This window comes from Protopterus annectens, chromosome 5.part1 (assembly GCF_019279795.1).
Source record: "Protopterus annectens isolate FY-2018-M chromosome 5.part1, PAN1.0, whole genome shotgun sequence".
Taxonomy (NCBI): Eukaryota; Metazoa; Chordata; order Ceratodontiformes; family Protopteridae; genus Protopterus; species Protopterus annectens.
This window is the reverse complement of record NC_056736.1, coordinates 750,902,427-750,927,232: the sequence shown is the minus strand read 5'-3', so window position 1 is coordinate 750,927,232 and position 24,806 is coordinate 750,902,427. Positions and strand designations below refer to the sequence as shown.

At 39.6% G+C, this 24,806-nt stretch overlaps 1 protein-coding gene across 1 annotated transcript in view; it reads left to right on the top strand.

Moving 5' to 3' along the window:
• Positions 1-4,994: 4,994 nt before the first annotated feature.
• LOC122803639 (NACHT, LRR and PYD domains-containing protein 1b allele 2-like) overlaps positions 4,995-24,806 on the top strand; it is a 466,610-nt gene continuing 446,798 nt past the window's right edge. The window contains exon 1 of the mRNA XM_044073390.1: positions 4,995-5,042. The gene's annotated coding sequence lies outside the window, so the exon portion shown is untranslated. The remainder of the gene's footprint in view (positions 5,043-24,806) is intronic.

The following is a 24,806-nucleotide window of genomic DNA, read 5'->3' as shown; positions in this document are numbered from 1 at the left end:
GAGAACTAGAGCTAAAACATGTCGGTTTGGTGACGTAAAAGATGAGCTGATAAAGGTCAGGCTTGTGTGTTGTATTAATAGAGCTGCTGTGAGAAAGATTTTACTTCATGACAGTGATTTAACATTGAGCAAAACCATAGAGATGTGTCAGATCCTTGATGTGACAGAAAAGCACACAAGTATGCTTGCAAGTGACAAGTGCAAGGTTTCAGTTGATGCAGAGCACATATAGATAGTATGTAACATGTGGCAAACAAGAGCAGGCCCAAGAACGTGGCAGCTACAAGGTTTCCAGAGAAGGCATAAGGCTTTCCAGAAAGTTCTAAAAAGGGTGCAAGCATCAGCTCAGTGCAGTACAAGCATGAATCAGCAAAACCAAAATCTAGCTTTATTGTTAACTGTCATAATTGTGGTACAAATCATGAGTCTAAAAGAGAGAAGTGTTTAGCATTTGGTCAGCAATGTCACACGTGTCAAAAATGGAACCATTTCTAAAAGTTTTGCAAATCATATAAGCCACACACAGTTGTAAAGAAAGGTCACACAAAAAAGCAAGTTTATCAAGTAGAGCCAAAACAGTCAGCTTTCTATGTAGATGGTGTATCAGTGTTTGGTGAAAGAGTTGATGCAGTGAATTTACTGACAAGGAGTGAAGTGTTCTGTACTGCCTGGATCAATGGTAAATCCACAGAGCTTAAAGTAGACACTGGTTCAAAGTGTAATGCTATATCAGCAGACACATTTGCTAAAGTGAGGACTAATTAACAACTCATTGTGGCCAGTAGGCAGTTTTTTGCTTATGGAGGTGAAGAGATTCAAACCAAAGGCTCAGTGATACTTTCTTGTTATTTGGCTGAGAAGTGTTACAACTTGTTATTCTACATAGTCCGAAGACCAGTGCACTCTTTATTGGCTCTCAAAGATAGTTTGGGAATGAATCTGCTTTCTTTTGCTAAAGAAATCCATCACAAAGTGCATTTCTGACTTCTAATTTTTCTGAATCCATTTTCTCAGAGTATGCTGATGTTTTTGATGACAAGTTAGGCAAACTTCCAGTTGTGTATTCCATGAAGTTAGACCCAGAGGTCACTGCAGTAGTCAGACCAACAAGAAGAGTTCTGATAGCTATGCAAAACAAAGTTAAGGTTCAGTTGGACAAAATGATACAGCAAGGTGTGATTTGTTCAGTCACAGAACCAACTGAATGGGTGTCGTCCATGGTAGCCGCTCACAAGAAAGGCTCAGACGAAGTCAGAATATATATTTACCCAAGAGATCTGAACAAAGCATTAAAGAGACCATATCATCCAATGCGCACAGTCAAATAAGCTCTAATACCAGATGCCACTGTGTTTTCTGTTTTGGATGCAGATTGTTTTGGCAAGTGATGATTGCAAATCCTTATTTCTAATTACTTTTGGTACTCTGTTTGGCAGATACAGATTCCTAAAGATGCCATTTGTAATAAATTCTGCAAGTGAAGTCTTTCAGCGTGCAATGGAGCAAATTTTGTCATGTTATCCTTGCGCCATAATAGTAGATGATCTATTGGCTGGAGGCAATGATGAAGCAGAGCATGACAGAAACCTTAAAAAAAGTTCTAGACAGAGCACATGAAGTAAGCTTGAACCTCAATTCTCTGAAGTGCAAATTCAGACTACCAGAAGTGACATGCGTAGGACATTTGTTTATGAGTACAGACTTGAGACCAGACCCAACCAAGCAAGCAGCTATTCTCTAGATGTCACCACTAGATAATGTACAAGCTCTACAGCATTTTCTAGGCATGGTCAACTTTTTAGGCAAGTTTATACCAGACATCAGTGAGTTGTGACAGCACCTTTAGGAGAGCTAATGTGCAAAAATGTTGCATGGTCATGATTGGAACAGCACCAGAAAGCATTTGAAGACCTTAAGCGGAAAATTGCCACTCCATCCACATTAAGATACTATGATGTGAACAGACCAGTTGCTCTTTCCTGTGATGCTTCAAAATTTGGTCTTGGTGCAGTTATACTTGGACAGACCAGTAGCCTATGCATCAAGAACACTAACCCAAACTGAGATGCAGTATGCTCAAATTGAGAAGGAGCTTTGGGCAATAGTATTTGCATGTTCCAAGTTTCATGATTATATTTATGGTCGAGCTGTTCAGACTGAAACTGACCATTAACCTCTAGTTACTATTCTAAAGAAGCCTATGCATTCAGCTCCAGTGAGATTACAAAGAATGATGCTCATATTACAAAAGTAAAATTTCAAAATGGTCTGCATGAAAGGCAAATTACTCTATCTGGCTGATAGCTTATCCAGATCACCTAGAAACACGACAGAGCAGCTTGACACAGAGAATTTTGACTTTGATGTGATGTCAGTGCATAATTTTTCCATCACTAGACTTGATGAGTTAACAGATCACACTCAGACTGATCCAGTTTTGCAAAAGCTCAATCACTACATTCATGTTGGGTGGCCGTCAAAGCAATCTAGCATACCACCTGAAGTGCAAACCTACTTTTCTTACAGAGATGAATTGTTGATGGAAGATGGCATTATTTTCAAAGGTCCTAAAATCATGGCTCCTGCTTCCTTATAACAAGAATATATCCAGATTTTGTGTCATGGTCACCCAGGATCCACATCCAGTAAGAGAAGAGGAAGACAATTAGTATTTTGGCCTTCATTATTAAAAGACATTGAAAATATAGTTTTCTTGTCCAGGATGCAATATTACTAGACCGCATTTGCAAAGAGAATCACCTCATCTAAGTCCAGTTCCTAAACTACCTTGGTCTGCTGTAACAACTGATGTCTTTGAGTGGAACAGTCACCACTACTTAGTTTTGGTAGACTCTTATTCAAATTGGTTTGAGGTTGATCTACCACCTAACCCAACATTCACTGCTCTTATTACTAAGTTGAAATGTCATTTCTCAGTTCATGGTAGTCCACACAATGTTCCTTCTGACAATGGTACTCAATTCACTAGCCAGTTGTTTCAGAAATTTGCAAAACAATGGGACTTTGTACATGTCACTAGTAGTCCTGAATATCGTCAGTCCAGTGGTCTATCTGAATGTGCAGTGCAGAGTGCAAAGCGATTACTTGAAAGGTCAAAGCATAACAGTACCGATGTGTCTTGAATTTACTTAATCTCAGAAACATACCCCGTGACGATATTCTTGGCTCACCTGCCCAAAGACTACTTTCCAGGCAAACCGAACTATGCTACCTATTACTTCCAGTTTATTGAAGCCTAAACCCAAGAACAGTAAAACCATCAAAGCTCAATTGTTTAATAAGCATAATATCCAGGAATCTAGTTACGACAGTTGAGCAGATTACTTCCTGCATTGAGAGAAGGAGAGACAGTATGAATCCAGATAAGAAGAGGTTTTGATTGACTCAGACAGATTACAGGCATATGTGCCAAGTCGAGATCTTACCTGATAGACTCTGAGGGTGTGGAATATAGTAGGAACCACAGACATCTTATTCCTGTACTACCAAAATCACCATCACCATCACAACATTGTTTCTGTGATGCAGATTTCAAATCTAAGAGTGAATCAGACACTATTCCCATATCATAATGTCTTCAAAATTCTGATTCCATTCCAGAAAATGTTTCGAATACTCCACAGGTCAATCATTTTGCAGAGACAGTTCCAGTTGCTAAATCTAATTCCCAGTTTTATGTCACATGATATGGACAAGTATCTAAGCCCAGTGTGAAATATGCAGCAACGTGGACTTGATTGTATATACATGTGTATTTAGTATTGTATAATGCATGACAGAGAATTACCTGTGATTTCTGCATGCCAAGTAGACTCATAACATTGTACAATCTATTACTCAAAAGAGCGAGGATGCAGATCAGAGTGCAGGTGATGTGTGTGCTATATCTTCATGTCAAAGCTGTACATGCACTTATAAATTCCAGACAAGTGCAATCCCTAGTGCCATTTTGAAAGAGCAGCCAGAGAAAGAGCATGCATTATCACAGGTGTTCATTTGTATAGAAGTTACTTAAGTTAAAGTCAGTAAACTTCTATAGTGATGTATTTGTATAAAATAAAGCTGCTTGAACAAAACTCACGAAGACTCTTTTATTGTGTTCCTAGATAGGAGAGTGGTAACCTTAACATGACTGACTTTGTATAACTCAAACAAGGTAATCCACAGTCCTGCTTCTGTTATTTATAGTCTAATATATGAACTGTACTAAAATCTTCTGGCTATTGATATGGAACCGTAAAAACCCATCTTGTTATAAAGTTATCCTAGTGAATGAGCCCTAGCTGGATGTGATGAGCAGCCCAGACACTGGGGTTGGGAGTGAGTAGGGGGTGCCTGCTCAGTCATCCTGGGGGACTGGGGGGGGTTGACTTGGTTCTGCTGTAGAAGTACCAGCTATAGAAGCCTGTAAATGTGAAATCATAGACACAGAGATCAAGAGAGAGTGTGAATTCATCTATGAAATACTTGGACTCTAGGTAAACGTTATGGATCTCTAGAAACATACAGCTGATATGAGTTTGGAGTAAAAGAGCATCAAACATTGCTGGGTCAACAAAAGGGCCATAGCTGTAGGTGCAGACCCCTAGAAATTCCTAAACTAGTCAAGAATGACTGTTCTTCAGTGGTCAGCTCCCACCTTGATGTAATGACTTCGAAAGATAAGAGCTCCATGAAGCTAAGTCCCTCTGGATAGTGGGGACCCCCATGGGGTGTTGAAGAAGTGCACTGCTGCATGGGATAAAGGGATAACTGGACTAGTGATTCATCAAAGAAGCTTGTTGATCAGGCTGGGAGGAATACAAGTCTTTTAACTTTCTCTTAAGTCGTGTCTCGGAGTAAACAGCTTCTCTTTTTGTGTAAATATTTGGAAATGGTTAAGTGTGCATGAAATATTCACCAGCTGCTGTAGATGAATATTTTTATTACTTTTTTTCCTGAGTTGACATATTTGTTTCTCTGTTTTGTAGTACGTGGTGGTAGTGATCCTACTTCAGTATTTGAGAGAACCAGTTATCCAGGTAATTAAAGAATGAAAAAAAAATGTATTTTTATTTTAGTATGTTTGTGTCACCTAGTAAGAATTTTCCTCAGGGATGTACTACTGTTTGGTGGTTGTTTACATAATACGAGTGATTTGCACCTGCCTTTATTGGGTCCAGTGTGCCTGCTGAGTTTTTTAAAAGGGTTCTTGGTTCGTTTTTAAATTCAGCTTCACCGGATTGTCTATTGTTGCATGTGTTAGATTGTCTTTTCTCCTGGGGAGTCATTTTGTGATTTGCTTCATGATGCTGTTCAGCTGAAGTCTAATGCTGCAGTAGTTTAACATTCCATGTCCACGACACTTTCATATTTTTCTCATTAACACATTAAATACTAATTAATTTATTAATGACTAGTAGTTATTGCATCATAATTACCACTGACAGTGTAGCACTTTGAGCAGTTTTCAGCCTTTATTTGTAGAAGCGCTTGGTGTGCCAGATGGTGTCATTGCTGCTAACAAAAAGTATAATCTATGGTTATTTTTATTTGCTTTTTGTTGTGCCCTGCAAACGTTGGTCTATAAGTCATTAAATAGTATTCCTTTGTTTGCTGCACAAGTACTTGAGAATATACTTCTTACTGAAATTGAGACGATCCAAAACGTGACAGCCTAATGCAGCAGAACCTGTACGAGTGTGCAACTTGCAAGTTATCAGATGGAGTAATCCTTTCATTGTAATTTGTTTGGTGGAACTGGCTTCATTAAAGAGTGTTCATAACTGCCTGTGCTTCTGTACACATCATTATTTACTTACCGGTGAATGAAGATTTTAAACAGCTAATAAACACAGTCACCAAAAATTAACTAGTGTTTGTGTGAACTTTCTGCAGAGCAGAAGTAGCCCCTGTACTTCAAGCCTGGTCAAACAGAACAATGCACTTGAGATGTTCCATGTTCAAATCACCATGGGTAAAATCCAATACCACTTCCTTGCAAGCTATAGGTCCCCCTTATGACCCAGGAAATGCATACCATGTATTTAAACTTAGAAATACTAACCATCCAACCCAATACCATACTCATGGATGACTTTAATTACATAGTATCATAGGAGGTTACTAGGCTATTGGCCCTAAGGCCCTTATAACCCTAGCCAAGAGTTTAGCCCATGTTTAGAGAAATCAGCAGCCAATGTCCCTGTCCAGCAGGGACATTGGTGGAATCCCAGGGGTATATTTTCTGTTTCCCATCCAGTTATCCAGGTTGTGCTTAAAAAGGGGTAAAGAGGTACTCTGCTTGATGTGGAGAGGGAGACTATTCCATAGATGGGGGGAGTCTCTGGGACACATCTGTCCTGCCAACAAATCTTGTTGATGTCACAGATCAAGTTGAGGCCGTGCATGCAGGTTACTCGAGTGGAACTTGACTTGTGGATGTGCAGCAGTCCCATCAAGGTGGGGTCCATGATTACCTTGTATGACAGACAGAGTTCACCCCTGAGGAGTCTGTGTGAAACTGAGTAGAGGGAAAGGGCTTTTAGCCTATCTGTGTATGGTAGATGTATGAGGCCCTGGATTCTCCTGTTGAGGAACCTCACTATTAACTGGGAATTCTGTATGATACCAAATGTACATGCACAGAGATTCCTGGGTTTTGTAAACAAAAAAAAAAGAGTAAAAAGGTGACACAGATAACCACCTGCTTAAAAAACACAAAAAGAAAAATCTAGCAAAACTAAACTTCTAATTGTGTGATACCTTAAACTGCCTGCATCAGAGGCCTCATAGGATATATACAAATCGCCATTTAGGATATCAGGTGTTTCAGCTAAGTGGCAATTCTACATGTCCATGACTTTTTCTTTTACTTTTTTGTGTATTTATGAAAAATTTCAAGCCATTGAAACCAAACCTCCTCTCGGTGTGAGCATACATGTTTCTGCCTTCTTATAACATCATCAACACAGCCTAATAGAAATAGTTGATGTTTGGAAACACAGGGTTGTCATACCCAGCTGATATACATAAAAATTAGGGTGTCTACAAAATATCCCAACTAACAAACTAAAACAAAGAGTAAAAAGGTCACACAGATAACCAACTGGTTAAAAAAACACAAAAAGAAAAATCTAGCAAAGCTAGACTTCTGTGTGATAACCTTAAACCGCTAGTATCAGAGGTCTCTTGGGATATATGCAAATCACCCTTTAAGTCATGGACATTCAGAATTGCCATTTAGCTGAAATACCCGATATCCTTAAAGGGTGATTTTCATATATCCCATAAGGCCTCTGATGCAGGTGGTTTAAGGTATCACACAGTTAGAAGCCTAGCTTTGCTAGATTTTTCTTTTTGTGGTTTTTAACTAGTTGGTTATCTGTGTGACCTTTTTACTCTTTGTTTTAGTTTGTTAGTTGAGATATTTTGTAGACACCCTAATGTTTATGGATATCAACTGGGTATGACAACCCTGTGTTTCCATATTTCCAACATTTTTCATGTGTTATGCTGATGATGTCATAAGGCAGAAATATGTATGTCCACAGCTAAAGGAGTTTGGTGTTAATGGCTTGAAATTGTCTATAAATAGATTTAAAAACGACAGTAAAAGAAAAGTTCATGGGCCTTCAAAATTGCCATTTGGCTGAAACACCTAATATCCTTAAAGAATTATTTGCATATATCCCATGAGGCCTCTGATGCAAGTGGTTTAAGATATCACACAGTTAGAAGTCTAGCTTTGCTCGATTTTTCTTTTTGCGTTTTGTAAACACAAACTCCCTGGATCAGATAATCAATACATAAACCAGGGGTGCAACTATACTGGATCTGGTCTTCACTAATGTGGGAGACTGCTGCACACTAATGCCTTCACTGGTAAAGTCAGACCACAAAATGGTCATTTGAAGTAAAAATAAAACCTGGACCCCCAGATAAACCTGGAATATTCAGGAACTATTCTAAGGCTAACCTCCTGCTATTAAGTGAGAACCTGGCAAAATTTAAGCCCCCATAAACCCTGAGAACACTGCTACCTGTGCAGAACTGTTCACAGAAACCATGTACAAGCATGTTGATATAGAGGCAGCTGTACCCACCAGGAGAAAGTACAGAACTAACTCAAAAAACAAGCCACTTTGGTGGAATCATAAAATCAATCGGCTGTATAACAGGAGAAAGAAAATCATGACAAAAATTAGGAGATGCAGCCCCCAGCAGGATAAAAACACTCTCACGAAACTAAATAAACAACTCAAAGGACAGTTAAAGTCTACCAAAGCCAAATTTGAGGTAAATTTGGCCTCCCAGTCCAAAGCCATCCACAAAGCATTCTTTAGTTATGTCAGCAACCTCAAAGGCAATACACAATTGTGTGCAGAGCTTAATGTAAATGGAGCCACCTATACTGAGACAGAAGATGTAGCAAACCTCCTGGCTGATAAATTAATCTCCAACTTTACTCCTCTCTCCCCCTCAACCTTCCCTCAGGAAATATCATCAAATATAACTCCCACTACTATCACTAGGGAACAGGTCCTTAATGCTCTCTCTAAGACTACGAACACTACATCAGTGGGCCCAGACAATATTCCAGGATGCCATCTAAATAGCAAGAAACAGGACCTATTAGGGCCAATGGAATTACTATTTAACTTGGCCTCCAAATAGGCTTCATGCCTCATGAATGAAGAAAGGCAACAGTTATCTCTCTGCAAAAGGTGGGCTATCTACAGACCCTGGTAACTACAGACCCATAAGTCTCACTAGTCATATATATAAAGGCATGGAAAGAATTATCATGGAGATGATCAGTAGAGAGATATAGTAAACCTCCAGACACTGGACACAACCCAGTTTGGTTTCGTCAGGGACAGATTATGCCTACTCAACCTGGTGGACTTCTTTGAGAGGGTCACCAAAGCAATGGATGAGGGCTAAATTGTTCACACTGCCTACTTTGACCTGGCCAAGGCATTTGACACAATACCCTACTCGAGCATTGTTGACAAACTCAAAAGGTTAGGTACAAATCTATATGTCACCCTGTGGATAGCCAACTGGCTCACAGACAGGACCCAGGAAGTTAGAATTGGGGAGTCCACCTCTACAAAGAGGGCATTCACAAGTGCAGTCCCTCAGGGACAAGTTCTTGGACTGCTCTTTTTTGGCATTTACTTCTCAGAAGTCAAGGCCAAAGTCAGTGGTCTCTGGCTGACTTAATTTGCAAATCATTGCAAATTGGGAGCTGTCATGGAATCTCACTCTGACACAAATGTTCTCCAGGAGGGTATGACACAGACAACTTGTGTCAGAGCCATGGACTAAAACTAAATGCAAAAAAATGCATAATAGCATCCTTTGGGAAGTCATTCATCCCTGGTAACTATCGTATTGACAACACACCCCTTAGAGTTGACCCAGTAGTCAGGGACTTGGGGGCATATATAGATAGTAATCTAGCCTTTGGCCATCATGTGTCTGCAGTAGTGAGGAAATAATTCTATGTTGTGCAACTTATAAACAAAGGTATGGCATCTAAGTCCAAGGAAGTCATTGTTCCACTGTATTTGGCATTCATCAGACCTATCATTGAGTACAATACACCCTTTGGTATGTACCTAACCAGGCATATCCAACAGCTGGAATGTCCACAGAGGTTCCTCACTAAAAGAATACAGGGTGTAAGTAATATGTCCTATGCAGACTGCCTCAAGGCCCTATCCCTGTATTCTGTCTCCTACAGGCTTTTGAGGAGAAATCTATGCCTGGCATACAGGGCGTTGTCAGACCCAACTCTGATGGACCTCATGCATATCCACAAAACAAACAGCAGCAGAATTACCCATTCTAGACTTAAACTTTGCCTGTGATATAAATAGGACCTGCTGGAGAGATAAATATGCATCACAGAGATTACATTGTCTATGGAACAGGCTTGCCATCCATGTAAAGCAGAGTTCCTCTCTAACCCAATTCAAGTGCAACCTGGACAGTTGGATGGGAAACCAGAAATTCTTCCCTAGTTTGGCACTTGTGTCTGCAATGAACATAGGTAACCTGTAAATGGTTCCTCTCCCAGGCCCATGCTTTGGTATCAAAACTTGTCAGAGATTTGGGATGCATAGCTAAGCTTAAAAAGGCCCTTGTGGTCGTTAGCCTAGTAAACACCTATGAACCTATGAACATGCTGACAACAGTGAGGCATCAACAAATCTAGACCGGGTACTAAAAGCCTGTTTCAGTAAGATATTTCTTTAATTACATAATTAACAGACTGACAGTCGAATGGAAAAAGAAGACATCACCATACCCGCATGCACCCTGCTGACCAACAAACTGAAGAAATCAGCACAATACCCCTGCGCACCCTGCTGACCATCAGACTGAAGAGTACAGCACCATACCTTCATGCACCCCACTGACCATTAGACTGAAGAAGTCAGCACCATACCTCCATGCACCCTGCTGACCAACAAGCTGAATACGAATCTAGATACTGAGGTGTTTCTTGGTGCATCTTTGCAGTGTCTCTGGAGAGTATTGCTGTTATGCTAATTAGCAGTCCTGCTTTGTGCATTTAGCACTGATGTTGATAATCTTTCTGAATCCTAGGGGAAAAGTCTCTGAATATCAGCAGTGAAATTGTTAAATATACATGAGCTGTCTGTTACTGTTACTAAGGTATGAAATGCATAATAAAAGAATTACGTACAAAATGTAAACACAGCACAAAAGTCAATGTCAAAGTAAACTTTATGGTCATACAGATCAACACAGAGGAACAAGTGCGTATCACTGCACGAAATTTCAATACCCAGGCTCGTACCATAAAAATTACAGTTTACAGAAGGAAGCTAGATTAAATTAATAAAAATTTAAACTATAAATAAAAATCAAATAAGATACTAAAAATAAGTAAAGTAAAAAATGAAAGCTTTTTTTACAACAAAACAAAACAAGTACAGCAACAACAGGAACAGACTCAGTGGAAATATATAGAAACCAGTACTGTAAGTAAATAAAGAGGCGTGCATGTAAAAAACGTACCCACCACCAGTTGTATGCCATAAACTTACAGTATGCAGTTTTCATAATGCAGGTAAAGACATATAAAGTGAGCTATGTAGAGAGTTATGCAAATAACAATGACATATTGCACATACAAATACAACGTCCACAGAGGTTCCTCACTAAAAGAATACAGGGCATAAGTAATATGTCCTATGCAGACCACCTCAAGGCCCTATCCCTGTATTCTGTCCCCTACAGGCTTTTGAGGTGAAATCTATGCCTGACATACAGGGCATTATCACACCCCACTCTGATGGACCTCTTGCATATCCACAAAACAAACAGCACCATAATTATCCATTCTAAAGACTTAAACCTTGTCTGTGATATAAATAGGATCTTCTGGAGAGATAGGTAAGTATTCCAGAAACTACCATGTCTATGGAACAGGCTCCCCATCCATGTGAAGCAGAGTTCCTCCCTAAACCAATTCAAGTGCAACTTGGACAATTGGATGAGAAACCGGAAATTCATCTTTGGTTTGGCACCTATGTTTCTAATGTACACAGGTAATCTGTAAATGGTTCATCTTCCAAATCCCTGCTTACACTTATCAAGGGTATCAGAACTTATCAGAGATTTGGGATGGATGGCTAGGCTTAAAAAGGCCCTTGTGGTCATTAGCCTAGTAAACACCTATGAACCTATAAATAATGTTTTACCCATTTAGTGGGTTAGGCTATCGGTTTGATGTTCAGCAGTCTGATAGTGTGTGGGAAGAAGCTGTTATGGAATCTGGATGTCCTGCATCTAATCTTTCTGTAGCACTTCCTTGTTGGCAGGAGTTTGAACAGTCCATAAGATGGATGGTGTGCATCCCTCAGTAGTTTTCAGACTCTACCATGGCATCAGTTTGAATATATATCCTGTAGGGACTGAATGTTGGAGGGCAGCTGCGGTGGTGCAGCGGTTAGCATTGCCACTTCACAGCAAGAGGTTCTCCGGTTCGATCCTCAGCTGGGGTGCCTTCTGTGCGGAGTCTGCACGTTCACCCTGTGGTTGCGTGGGTTTCCTCCGGGTGCTCTGGTTTCCTCCCACATCCCAAAGACATGCTGTAGGTAGATTGGACACTCTAAATTGGCCCTAGGTGTGAGTGTGTGCATGTGTGTGCCTTCTGTGGAAGGTTGGGCACCAGACTGGCAACTCAACACCGTAAAACTCCACTGCCAGTCATGAGCAGACAGATGATCTGCTGTGGTGACCCCTAACCGGGAAAAGAAGAAGGGATTGAAGGTTGGAGCCAGTGATTTTTATGGCCTGTTTAAACTGTCTTATCCAGTGCATTCTGATCCACTTGAGACCATTTCCATATCAGCCAGTCATATTTCTTTCAGTCTCTGCACTCACTTGTGGCTCTGAAGAAGGTAAGTAGGACCTGTGGGGGGGGGGGTTAGCTCTACAAATTCAAATAAGGAAGTGGAGATGTTGTTGGGCTCTCATTGTAAGGTAGGAAGTGTTTGTGGCCCAATTTGGGTCTTGCGAGATGTGTACCCCTAGGAATTTGGTGCTCTTTATTCCTTGTGGCAATAACTTCTGCCAGGAGGATTTCTGAGATTCAAGCTTTAGCTTTATCTTGTAAGTCGCTGTACTTGATTTTTCAGAAAGACAGAGTTGCCTTGGGGATGAATCCCTCCTTTCTTCCTAAGGTAGTGTCAGGCACTAATATTAATCAGACTATTAATCTTCCAGTATTCTTTGGCGACCCCTAACTGGGAAAAGCCAAAAGACGCAACAACCCCCGGGCCTGTGGAAAATACAGCCCAGACCGCAGAATCCTTTATAAATGCTTTCTATGAACACCTTCAGGAATGCATGGATCATGCAATCCCAAATAAAACCAAGACCCAATCCTCCAAAGGCAGACGACCTGTCTGGTGGACCCCAGCCATAAACAAAGTATACAATAGAAGGAGGAAGCTACTACATGATAGAGCAAAATCCCAAAAAGGGAAGGCATCTCTGATCAGTATTAGCAAAAAACTATGGGCACTCATAAAATCGTCTAAGGCCAGCTTCGAGAGAAAAATTGCACAGGACACTAAGGATAATCACAAGGCTTTCTTTAGTTATGTTAGGAACCTGGGTGGGAATTCCCAGATATACTCAGAATTAGTCCAAAATGACAAAAAATACACCAAACCCACAGACATTGCCAACATCCTAGCTGACAGGTTCAGCAAAAAACTTCTTCCCCCCTTCCCCACCAAAAGGGCAAATATCTATCCCAGCAGAGTGCTGCCCCCCTGACATCTCAGATGCTCAGGTAAGAGCCGCCCTCTCCAAAGCAAAAAACATAGCATCAATGGGACCAGACGGTTTCCCGGGCTGCATCCTACATGAACTCCAAGAAGAGCTAAACCCAAACATAAAACTACTGTTCAATCTCAGCCTTACTACAGGATATGTACCCAAAGAGTGGCGTACAGCAACAGTGGTCCCTTTCCACAAAGGTGGTTCCTCAACAGATCCTGGAAACTATCGCCCCATAAGCTTGACTAGCTTGGTCTGCAAAGCTATGGAAAAGATCATCATGGACCTCATAAATAAAGATATTGGGGACCTACAGACACTGGATCCTACCCAGTTCGGCTTTGTTAAGGGCAGATCCTGCCTCTTAAACCTGGTCGATTTCTTTGAAACAGTCACCAAGGCCATTGACGAGGGGAAGGTGGTCCACACAGCCTATCTGGACCTTGCAAAAGCCTTCAATACAATACCCCACTCGGGCATTATAGATAAGCTCACCAGCTTAAATATAAACCCCTATGTCACTAGATGGGTTGCAAACTGGCTCAAGGACAGAACCCACATGGTTAGAATTGCTGGAGCCATGTCAGACTCCAAACCAGTTACAAGTGGCGTCCCACAAGGCTCAATCCTGGGACCTCTCTTGTTCGGTATATATTTCTCGGAGGTACAGGCTAACACGGAAGGACTGTGGCTGACCAAGTTTGCAGATGACTGCAAACTGGGTGCCATAATAGACTCTCCAGCCGACACAAGCATCCTACAAAAGGGCCTCATGGAAACAGACAACTGGTGCCAGAGCCATGGCCTCAAGCTAAACGCCAAAAAGTGTATAGTCATCCCCTTTGGCAAAAATAAAGTGCCCACAAATTATCACATATGTGGTAATCCATTAAGTATGGAAGAAGTAATTAGGGACCTGGGGACCCAAGTTGATAGCAGTCTCTCATTTGACAACCATGTGGCCAAAGTGGTTAGAAAAACATTTTATGTAGCCCACCTAATCTTGAAGGGATTCACATCTAGATCAGGGGAGGTCATCGTGCCTCTTTACTCATCCCTCATCAGGCCCATAATTGAGTACAATGCCCCTTTTGCAATGTACCTTACCAGACACCTGCAGCAACTGGAACAACCCCAAAAGTACCTCACCAAGAGGATCAAAGGGCTCAAGCAGATGCCATATGCTGCCCGGTTAAAGAAACTCCAGCTCTACTCAGTGGCATACCGCCTGCTCAGAGGCGATCTGTGCCTGACATATAAAACCATGTCCAACCCGGAATTAATGGACATGCCGCACCTCAGAAAATCCAAATCCCATCGAGCTACGCTCTCAAGAAACTTGAACCTCAGCACTGAAATAAATAGGACATGCTGGAGGGACAGATTCATAACCCAGAGGCTCCCTTCACTCTGGAATAAAATCCCAGTCCAGGTTAGGCAGAGTCCCTCATTGACTCTCTTCAAGAGGAATCTTGATGAGTGGATGGGAGATAGTAGGTTTACCCTGGGTATCACTTCTGTGTCACTGTTAGACAGAGGCACAGTATACTAACCTCGAAAAAAGGCGTAGCAAAATTCATTTAAAATGGGTGGCGAAAGCCAAACACACTCTGGCTAGGCTTATAAATACCCTGGGGCAGATAGCCTAGTATGAACCTATGAACCTATGAACAATCTTCCAGTATTCTTTCCCAGCTATTCCAATAAAGGAGAATACTCCCTCCATTTACTGGGTGTTGCTATTCCAATAAAGGAGAATACTCCCTCCATTTACTGGGTGTTGCTATTCCAATGAAGGAGAATACTCCCTGCATTTACTGGGTGTTGCTATTCCAATAAAGGAGAATACTCCCTGCATTTACTGGGTGTTGCTATTCCAATAAAGGAGAATACTCCCTCCATTTACTGGGTGTTGCTATTCCAATAAAGGAGACTACTCCCTCCATTTACTGGGTGTTGCTATTCCAATAAAGGAGAATACTCCCTCCATTTACTGGGTGTTGCTATTCCAATGAAGGAGAATACTCCCTCCATTTACTGGGTGTTGCTATTCCAATGAAGGAGAATACTCCCTGCATTTACTGGGTGTTGCTATTCCAATGAAGGAGAATACTCCCTCCATTTACTGGGTGTTGCTATTCCAATAAAGGAGAATACTCCCTCCATTTACTGGGTGTTGCTATTCCAATGAAGGAGAATACTCCTCCATTTACTGGGTGTTGCTATTCCAATGAAGGAGAATACTCCCTCCATTTACTGGGTGTTGCTATTCCAATGAAGGAGAATACTCCCTCCATTTACTGGGTGTTGCTATTCCAATAAAGGAGAATACTCCCTCCATTTACTGGGTGTTGCTATTCCAATAAAGGAGACTACTCCCTCCATTTACTGGGTGTTGCTATTCCAATAAAGGAGAATACTCCCTCCATTTACTGGGTGTTGCTATTCCAATAAAGGAGAATACTCCCTCCATTTACTGGGTGTTGCTATTCCAATAAAGGAGACTACTCCTTCCATTTACTGGGTGTTGCTATTCCAATAAAGGAGAATACTCCCTCCATTTACTGGGTGTTGCTATTCCAATAAAGGAGAATACTCCCTCCATTTACTGGGTGTTGCTATTCCAATAAAGGAGACAACTCCCTGCATTTACTGGGTGTTGCTATTCCAATAAAGGAGAATACTCCCTGCATTTACTGGGTGTTGCTATTCCAATAAAGGAGACTACTCCCTGCATTTACTGGGTGTTGCTATTCCAATAAAGGAGAATACTCCCTCCATTTACTGGGTGTTGCTATTCCAATAAAGGAGAATACTCCCTGCATTTACTGGGTGTTCACAGTTATGTTTTACCTGCACAGAGCAAAAGACATTCAAAAAATAGACCAATTGTTTGTTTTTTTCTCGGGTACCAAAACTGGCAAACCAGTCAGCAAAGTAATCTTGGCCAGATGGCTAAGAGCCTGTATATTCCTTATTTATGATAAAAGAAAATTGACCTGCCTAGACCAGTAAAGGCCAGCTGTACAAGATCTATGGCTACATCAGCTGTTTTTCAGGCTTGAGCTTCCATGAATGACATTTGTGCAGCAACATCTTGGGCTTCCCCCATACCTTAATTACTCATTACAAATTGGACCTGGTCTCCAATCCTTTGGTTCAGTGGTGCTCAGGAATATCCTTCCTTGAGTCCGCCCAAGATTTATGGTAGCTGGGGACTCTGTCCCATTTGTCAAGGATAAAATGAAGATTGACAACTTCAGGAAAAGAAGTTATGTACTCACCATAACGTTCCATCTGAGATGTCCATCTTCATTTATCCTTGACACCCTCCCTCCTTCCCCTGGCCATACAAATGTCCTTTGGTGGAATGGATATGACACATACCTCTCGACTTGTGTTACATAGCAGATATGTTTTTTGTAGATCACATGACCTGTTTACTTATTGGCTCTTGTCAGCCACCGTACTAAATAACATGTTCTTATAAAGCCCAGCATGTGTTGCAGTAGTCCATTCTAGCATTCTAGCAATCTCGAATCTCATGTACTCACACTCTGTAGCTAGCTTCCATCTAGACAGCATCTACACAAATGTATGCCTTCCTGATAATGTGCATTACTACATAAAGTTAAGTAAATGTTTGTACAATAAATGTTACGAACCCAAGCTGAAGTGTCTATCTCTCAGTTCACATTACCCACACAGGGAAGTGTGCGACATTGTGTCAGAAGCAGCATATCCAGAATGACACAAAACAGAAGTGTTCAGAGCACAGGAATTCATGGTTGGATGAGAGACATGGTATGGAAGCTAATTTTGTTAATAAAAAATGAATTGCAGTTAGAGTGGTAAATTCAAATGTACAGGTAAATGTTACTTGCAATTCAGAAGGCAGTTTTTTTCTTTGAAATATTCCGATCTAATAAAGTGTTTTTGATGGATAAATGTGCGATAAAATGTTGCGAATTGCTCAAACATGTTTTGAAGTAACTAAATGTCCAAGAGAAAGGTGGCATGCGAATCTCCAAAGTGTTCAAAAAGTATTTTGATACTGTGTTTGCAATATCTGTATTTCTCAAAGTAACTGAGAACATATTTTCGCAAAGTTTTTTCAAAGTGCTTGAGACTGTATTTTGCAATATATATGCTTCTTGAAAAATCTGAGATGCATTTTCACAATGGTTGTTCTGCAGTTCTGAATGATAGTTTCTCAAGATGTCTCTAGCATTCCTCGTGATATTCGAAGTGCATTTCATATGCCTAAAGCTAATTTCAAAGTGCACAAGTTTCAAAGTATTTGATGATTTTTAAACTGTTTGAAATTGTTCTAAAGACTCGCAGTACTGAAATGTTAGTAGAAAAGCATAGCCCTCATAATGTCCGAAGTATTCTACATTCGCATTGTGTTAAAATGTATTCTGAAGTGTTCGGGACATATTGAGGTGTTGCAGTGTCGAGACAAAGTATTCCAAGGAATTGTGTGTGTGTTTCGGCAAAGAATTACAAGTTACAAATCACAAGATATAAAATGCTGGGATAATTTTTAAGCACGAGGTTAGGGTGACATGCCAGAAACATTTTGAATTCCTGATCCACTAGTGTTTGATGACAGTATGGAGGAAAATTGCAGTTTGTTTGAATAAGAGTATATTTTTATACAAACAGCTTTTCCAGATATGGATGCACTTACCAAAGTGTTTATGCTTCTTAGTTTAGCAGGCAGAGAAGCCATAGAGTGAGAACATTCATTTGTGTATAATCCAGCTGTGTATGCAGAAGATGAAATTTGCCATCTTGTAGCACAGGCCAAGACGCGGGAAGATCCCAAGTGCTTAAAACGCAAGTTTAGAGAAATTTGTAGTCCTTGAATGAATATTATAATGGAGGGACACACGTTTTGTACTAGAAATCAAAAGCCAAGTGAAACTATAGTTGCTTATGGGACTGATTTGAGAAGCAAAGCTAAAATATGCAGATTTGGTGACTTGCAAGATGATTTAATAAGAGACCACCTTGTATGTGTTATGAACAATGACGCAGTAAGAAAAATCTTGCTTTGAGATAGTGAACTTACATTAAGCAAAGCTACAGAGCTTTGTCAGATATATGATATTACAAAAAAGGACACGAGTACACTTACGAACAATAAAAGCAAATCTGCTAATGTGAATGTTGACAGAGTACAACAGAAAGTTAAGGCGAAAAGATGTTTGTAGAGAAATAAATCAAAGGGTGCTGCCACACCCAGGGTGTTATCCCAGCCTCGCTTCATTGTTAACTGTCGCAATTGAGGTGGAAACCGTAAGCCCAAAGGAGAAAAGTGTTTAGCTTATGGTCAGCAGTATCACAAATGTGAAAACTGGAACCATTTCAAAATGCTTTGTAAATCTAAAGCATCGCAAACTCATGTCAAAAGAAATCTGTCGAAAAAGCAAGTAAACCATGTTGAAACTGTAGCTGTAACAATACCAGGGGTGATGAACGAACTTATTATGCTGATGGTGTAATAGTGCTTGATGAAACAGTAAATTCAATAGATAAGCTATCAGCAAAGAACAAGATATTCTGTACTGTATGAGTTAATGGCGAACCAATAGACTTTAAGGTGATACCTGGTCTAAATGCAATGTTATTTCTGCAGATGTGTTTGATAAAATAAAAGCCGGTGAAAGGCTCGATTCAGCAAAATGTGCAAAACTTGTTGCATATGGGAATGAAGAAATACAGACTTCTGGTGCAGTAATTCATTCATGCCAGTTTTATAGAAACAACAATGACTTGCAGTTTTACATAGTCCGAGGACACATGCAATTAATTATAGGTCTCAGAGACAGCATAAGGTTGAAATTGTTTTCATTTAACAAAAAAGTTCATTGAATTGGTGTGAATGATGGTACTAGCTTTGCCCAGAGTATTTTCAAAGAGTATGTTGATGTTTTCAAATATGAGATTGGTGAACTTCCAGTAACGTATTCTATGAAGTTAGAGCAGAATGTTAGTCCTGCTCTAAGACCAGCATGAAAGATTTTTATAGCCATGCAGAGAAAAGTTAAAGCTGAGCTAGAATGGACTACTGCAACACGTGCTAGGCTTTATAAGAACATGCTATCTGGTACGGTGGCTGACAGGAGTCAATAAGTAAAGAAGCCATGTGATCTACAGTTTTCATCACGCCTTCTGATTTTATGTCTGTGTATCTGTAGTCTGCAAACTCAATCTGATGTAACTAGGAGAGAAGCATTGTGGGTAGGATTGAAACTCGAGAGGTTTTGGCCTGCGCGAGCAGTAGAAATGTCTGAGACAGTCCCAGTTCTCGGAACTGAACCCATTTGTCAAGGATAAATGAAGATGGATGACTCAGATGGAATGTTATGCTGAATACATAACCTTTTTTCATTGTTACTCTTTTTATAAAAACAACATGCTGTTCCATCTGGACGTGGTGCTGTGTTTTCTTTTCCTTTCCTTATTATTTCTCATAATTATCTTTTATTTCTTTTTCTAGCTCTTTTCTTACCTCGTCTGTTAATGTCATAACTTAACATACTTTTTCTTTTTTGCATCTTCCTTTTTGTAGATGTCACACAGACAATTTCCAACTGTCTACTTAATGTCTTCTTGAGTACGTGGAATAACCCCTTTTCAACATAGTTGCATCTGTTTTTGCTTCTTTTAGTTTTCCTAACCACAGAGAAGCTGCCTCTTTTTGTTTTTTATTTAAAAGGAATTTCTCTTAACATTAGTAAATTAACTTTCTCCTAGTTTTCATGGAACATTTTTTCAACTTCAAGTTCAAGCTCATTCAAAATGTAAGAAAAGAAAACATCTCCTATTCTGTTCAACATTTTCATTTCTTTGGGATTCATTCAAAATGTCTGCATATTGTTGTCTTATTGTCTTTCTTTGTTCTATTTCAACCTTTAAATATGGCTTTTTATATTTTCTTTTATATACAGTTAACCAATAAGTCCACTTTCCGTAATATTCTGTTATAGTCATAAGCTCATTTACGTTTTTCTTGTTCAATATTTATTTATTTATTTATTTATTGGCATTTGTTTACTGGGAAAGTCCACTGGGCCAAGCAGAAACCATTTTCAGTAAAGGCCCAGGGAGAAAAGCTCCACAAGGCAGTTAGTTCACTAATATTCAGAACAGTTAGTACAAAATGCAACAAAATACATTGCAAAACACAGGTGGTACAGAGAAACAAGTTCAAGGGAGTAGACTTAGATGAACCTTCAATATACATATTAGCAGTAAGGAAGGATTAGAAGGAAGGATGAAGTAAATAAAGATGATATGAAATATGCATTTTTATTGCTTTTACTTCATTTCAACATTTCACTATCCCCCACTAAAGCCCATATTGCTTTTTGATCAGAAAATGTTGTAGTCTTCTCGCCTCTTGTTATTTCTTTCATAACTTTTGAATATAAAATCTAATATGTTTCTTTTTTAAATATACCTCTCTAAGTGCAGTTTTGTCCTCCAATATTAAATCACATTTAATAACTTATTTCATAACTTTTATGACTTAAGTTATTGTTACTTTTTCCTCACTTAAGTTACAACTATACTCTTCTCTCATAATTATTCATACTTTCAGCACCATGAATATTGTCTCTTTAAACAGGTTTTCCTCTGTCATATTTGTGTCTGCATAGTCATACAATGACCCCCCGTTAATATTCCAAAATGTACCCGCTGATTGGTCAGCGTCCACACCCAGGCGTGAGTTATTGCATAAATAACACACAGTCTTAATACTCTTTCTCTTGTTTGTTCTATCACATAGTACCAATATCCCTGGTACCACTACTGTTATGTCCACTAATATTAATTTTCTCACTTTTAATCACAAGTGTTATGCTTGAGCACGTCTCCGTTCCCACTGACCAGCATTTTTCTTCCTCCATACAGCTACAGTTTTTCTCTTGTCTCTTTTCTAATGCATCTTGTATTTAAGAAACATAAAATGTCCATGTTTTTACAGCATTTTGTTACTGTAAAACCTCCAACTTCATTTCTAATACTGTTTGCAGGTATTGTTAACACTGAAACATTATCTTTTCCCTTTTCTGCATCATTTGTTGTTGCAACTTTTATTTTTTCCCTTTCTCCTTCTCACTTTTCCGCAAAGAATTTTATTTGATCCTGTTTATCCTAGTCACCTGTTTGCATATTCCTTTCTTCTCCCTTATCACCACTTAGTATATCAATTTTTTTTTTAAGTTAGTAATGAGTTACATGACCTTATGGGTAATGATCCTGTTTTTACTTACAAAACAGGAAAGAATTTCAAACAAAATATTGACAATAACGGGGGAAGTGTAGTTATGGATAGGGGGACTGGTCCATGTGGTAGATGCAAACAGTGTTTCTTCATTATTAAAAAGGACGTGTTGGTTTTGGATAATAAATTAGGAAGTAGGGTTGTTTTTAGGAAAGGTAATTGTGGGAGTAAAAGAGTAGTTTATTTGGTTATGTGCAACACTTGTCCTGCTTTTTATGTAGGAAAGACAAAATAGAATATATGGACACATTTATGATATAATGTAAAAAAGAGACTAGTGCCCTTTATAAACATTCTAGTGTATGTGTGAATTTCACCCATTTTTTATTTGGCATCATACAAAATATAAAAGTTAATCCTAGGAGTCGTGACTGGAAGGAATACTTACTAAAAAGTGAATTAATGTGGCTGTTTAGGTTGAATGCCTGTTTTTTTCCAGGACTGAATGATCAAATTTCCCTAAAACCTCTGTTAAATGAGAGGGCAGCCTCTGTACTGAAAAGGTGATAAGAATTATTGTATAAAACTTACAAAAACTTCAGGATGTTGGATTCTGACACTGTGATTGCAGCATAATGTGAAGTGTTTTAGCTGAACAAGCTACCAAATGGGAAAAAAAACCTTCCCTCCATCTCCCCATCTCTATTGGAGTTCCCCAAGGTTCCATACTTGGCCCCCTACTCTTTATAATTTTTACAGATAACATCAGCTCTGCAACCCATCTAGCCTCCATAGTCCAGTATGCAGATGATTCCACACTTATTTGCTCAGCCCCCACTTCTCATGAACTTCAAATAAAAATGCAAACTGCTTTTCAGGGCGTAGAAAAATACTGATCAACTTATACTAAACCCTAACAAAACCAAGATAATAATTTTCAGAAATAACAAACTAAAAACTTCCCAATCTCCCCAACAGCACTTTCCTCAAACGGTACCAATATAGAACCTAGAAGCCAAGCCAAACTTCTAGGTATCACTATTGATGACTTCCTAAGGTTTGAGAGCCACATTGCCCTCACCATCAAAAAGGTCCACACCAAACTAGGCACCCTTTATAGAGTCAAACCTTTTCTCACAGATAGTTCCAGGCTAACCACAGCCTGCTCACTTCTTTCACCCTACTGTATGGATCCCAAATATTTACTAATCTATGTAAATCAGACCTGAGTAATCTAGAATCCTACTGCAACAGAATTGCCAAATTTGCTACTGGCCACCCTTACAGAGCCTGCCACTGCTCAGTTCTCTCCCAACTTGATTGGCTTGAACTTCCTAACCTGTTAACACTCAATCAACTGACTATAACTTACAAAATACTTCACCAACCTGATGATTGCCCTGTACTTACTAATCTAATCCAGCCAAATATGAACCACAGACTACGAAGGTCTTCAAACAAACTACTGGTAAAGGCTACCCAACCCCACAACACACTTGGCACCTCCCTTTACTCTTACATAATTGCCAAGCTCTGGAACACTCTTCCCCAACCCGTAGTCAAACCCTAACTTTCATGAGTTCACACACCTCCTAACAGAACATCTCGCGAATCGCTGGTCTGCTCCTGCTTACTCCTGGTTAAGCCTTCCATTTCCCTTTTCTATCTCTCTGTCACGCAGCTGTACCCCTAGTTACTTCCTAGTTATTTCTCTTTCCCCATCTTGTTCTTCCCTTTAATTTCCTTCTTTTTCGACCCCCTTTATTACTGTTTATCTCCCCTTAGCTGACACTTTGCTTACTTTTCTCCTATTAGCAGCTAGAGTAGTCTTATGTTTAACTTTCCTATATTCCTCGGTTCCATTCCTGACACTATCTAGTTTTGTCCTATTTTTCAAATGTTGGTCATACTCACTGTTATGAATCTGTATTTCATGTCTACCATAATTAATTGTATCTCTTTTTTAATGATTTACTGTTGCATATCTAATGACTTAATATTGTTAATCTGTTTAGTATGTGCTTAGAATTCTCTACTGTATATTCTGGAGATTTTCTCCCCAGACATTACCTGGTAAAGAAATGTAATAAATAAATAAACTTAAAAAAATGTGTAGAGCTTGCCATTTTAAGAACAAATGTTGTTATTGCTGTGTTAATTGTATAAGTTATGGGAGGGGTATATAAGATGTGTGGGGTAATTATTTTTATTTGACAAAGTCTTTGTCAGCGGGATGAAAGAGCTTATGATTTGTATCTTTTATTGATTAAAATTGCCATTGGGCTCTGTTTTAGTCTAGGGTTGCCACCTTTTCAAATGGCCAAAGTGGGACATTTTCGGGACAAACATCAGATTTTACAGGCTGTCCAATACTCATGGTCAGTACAAAGGATAGAACTTAACCTTTCTGCCTAAATAATAGCTTATTCTTGTAGCATTTTAGTTGCGTATTCTGTTTCGTATAGACTGCGGTGGTGGTGCTGCGGTAGCGTTGTCGCCTCACAGTATGAAGTTGTCCTGTTCGATTCTCAGCTAGAGCATCTTCTGTGTGGAGGCATGCGTGAATGGGCGTACCTTCGTTGAAGGCTGTGCGTCAGAGCTGGCAACTCGGCATGTAAAAAATCTACTGCCAATCATTAGCGGACCGGAGTTCCGCTGTGGCGACCCCTAACCGGGAAAAGCCGAAAGACACAACATTCTGTTTCGTATAACATTTAGGTATTTTAGATACAGAATAACTGTTTTATGCAACTATTACATACAATATAGGACATAATTATGTCCTACAATCTCAGGACATTTGCCATTTTTAATATGTCAGGACACAACTGCCCTAAGAGAGACTGTCCCTCGCAAAGTGGGACAGGTGGTAACCCTATTTTAGTCAAGTTTCGGTATTTTTATTGAGTTTTCTTGTTAGCTAGTTTGTGTTGTGGTACACCATTTTTATTACGTCTCTAGTATATCAAACATATTTTTCATCTGTTCTATATTTTTTGTGTTATTGTTTCAGTTTTCTGTATAGTATCTTTGTCTGCCATTGTTCATTCTATTCTTCATTCCCAACATCTGTAGCTGCACTGTGTTGGTGAGAGTGTGTTTTATCTGAAAAGTGTTTGTCTTCCTCCAGCATTTCTTCCTGTAGCCATGAACAATCCATCCAAAAATGGCATAAATCATTACATTTGCAACACTCAGGTGAACAGTGTCTAACTATATGACCTGCTTCTGCACTGCA